This window comes from Mus pahari, chromosome 19, assembly GCF_900095145.1.
Source record: "Mus pahari chromosome 19, PAHARI_EIJ_v1.1, whole genome shotgun sequence".
NCBI classification, from domain to species: domain Eukaryota; kingdom Metazoa; phylum Chordata; class Mammalia; order Rodentia; family Muridae; genus Mus; species Mus pahari.
In genome coordinates, this window is record NC_034608.1 from 89,269,640 (window position 1) to 89,272,311 (window position 2,672).

Genomic DNA, 2,672 nt, shown 5'->3' on the forward strand with positions numbered 1-2,672 from the left:
ACACACACACACACACACACACACACATGCACACACACACTACTTATGAGAACACCTATAAAAATTCCTGTAAGAATAAGTGTGTGAAATATGACCACATCCCAGAATCTGTGGATGTCTGGGAAATACCTTGAAGGATATCAGCAAGAATGCACATGAGTGAGAACAACCCTACTGGACTGCCTGTGGAAAAGCTTACTGCAATACTGGTGAGAGTGCATGTGTAGGTACCTGAGGAAAGATATTCTCCTTGACATCATCACTATGGGTTTGATCACAAAAGAAACAACGTGGCAGTGCATCAAGCTCAGTCATAATAATTTCAGCTTAAATGTTTTTCAAAGTACATCTTACTAATCTCCCAAGAAGGACTTAGAAAAACCTAAGTACTGCACCCGTAAGATGCCTAACATTAAGCAAATATAGCCTCCTGGTGAGTCCCCTGGCTGGCTTCACAGGAAAACGGAACCTAAATGGCTAAATGAGTTAAGGCAATCGAAGGCTGTTGAATAAATGCCAACTTGATGTTTGAGAACATCTGCCAAAAATGACAATCAGGGGGTTTAGAGCAGCTCGTTGTAAGCCACATTTCCTTTTGGACTAATGAGGCTACTTCTGGTTTGCAGCAATAAAGCCATGTCATCTGCATAGGAAAGACTTCTGTTTCCTGTCCCACGGCAGAGTTATTCATTCAGCTCATCCAAAAATCTTTCAAGCCATAAAACACCCATTAAAGGGGGTAGGGACCTGAGCTCTGCTGCTGAGGTTGAAACCACTATCTGGTTCTTAGAGACTCTGCTCCTACCTACCCTGGATGCATAAGCACTTATGGCCAGGTGGGGACTAACCCAGCTCCTGTAGCTTAGCCTATAATTAGTTTCTCTCTATTGAGTCAAAGGCCAAAATCGGTCAGGGCATTGTGATTCTTATATTGTTCCTGACAAATTTTTGCACAAGTGGTATGAATACAGAGGTCAGTGGCATGGAATAAATGTGCCTGAAATCCAGGAGCTCCTCATACAAAATATCAGCCTGCAAAGTCCAGACTTACAATTGTAAACAGAGAATAATCGACAGGTAACTTAGTTGGAATGCCAAGTAACCCAATGAGTCTGTCATTTGTGGAGCAGCAGAGGGTGGAAGGTGGAAAAAACAATCCTTTACAAATGGGATTATCTGCACTTGGGGTCCATCCACACAAGATCACACTGAGTGAACAACCACTATACTCAACACTGGAAATCTGGCCCATGCAAGTCAAGATGTGCTCTAAGTGAAAACTACACATCAGATTGCAAATTTATCACAAAAACACAAGGTCAACACTCCACTCAAAATGTCATCTGAAAGGCCAGCAAGATGGCTCAGAGGGCAAAGGCCCTTCCTGCTTACAGAAGCAAACGTTGTCACCTAAGTTTGATACTCTAGATCCCACTTGAAGGTGGAAGGATAGAACCAACTCCACAAAACTGTCCTCTGCCCTTCATACATGTGCATAACACATAAGGGTACATGCATACATATACACACATTTATTATTAATAAATATTTTAATGTAAAATTATATTGAATACACACTGAAATAGTAATGTTTGGATCTTTTATGTAAATAGAATGCAGTAGTCAATGTCTTACTTGATGTCTATATTGCTATAACAGAATTTCTAAGATTGAGTATGTATAAAAGATTTTGTGCTCAATGGTTTAGAGACCCCATCTTGTTGGCCTCAACTGAGGGCCATCAAACTGCATCACAAATGAATTTATGGTGTCACATGATGAGAGAGAGAGAGAGAGAAAGAGAGAGAAAAAGAGAGAGAGAGAGAGAGAGAGAGAGAGAGAGAGAGAGAGAGAGAGAGAGAATATCACATAAAAAGAGAGAAAGCAGGAATGCAAAACAAGAGAACCAAGCTCATTTCGGAGCCATCTGCTCTCATGGTAACTAATCCAGCCCTGAGAAGCAAGTGTTGGTTGTTCTAAGGATAGTGACTTTGGTAACCTAACCTCACTAAAGGATACCTCTTACAGGTTCCATTGTATTCAGAACCAAGTCTCCAGTACATGAGCCTTTAGGAGACAAACCAGGTCCAAACCACAGAATCCAAACTGTTATCAACATTTTTGGATTTTTACTTCTGTTTAAGGACTTGAAATTTGAAAATTGCTTGCATGCACATTGTGGCATGCATAGCCTCAAAAGAATAAAATAAAATAGCCAAGAATAGACTTAATCAAGGATGTGAAGGACTTCTACAATGAAAAACCAAGAAAGAAATAGAAAAATACACTGTAATATAGAAAGACTGCCCAAGCATATGGCTGAGCATATTATGTCATGGCTAAGTTTCTAAAAATAATCTACAGTTGCACTGCAGTTACCATCAAAATTCCAATGGCAGTCTTCACAGAACAAGAGAAAACAATCCTAAATTCACATAGAACCACCAAATACCCCAAAGAGTCAAAGCTGTCTGAAGCAGAAGGAACAATGCTAAACTATTACAACACCTGCTTTCAAACTATTCTGCAGAGTTAAAGGAACAAACCCATCAGGACAATAGAGCAAAACAGAGATGCAAATCAAAACAAAACAAACAAAACAAAAGCAAAAGGAAAAACCAGAAATAACCCCAGACATCTACAGCCATATGCTTCCTAACAAGATGCTAAAA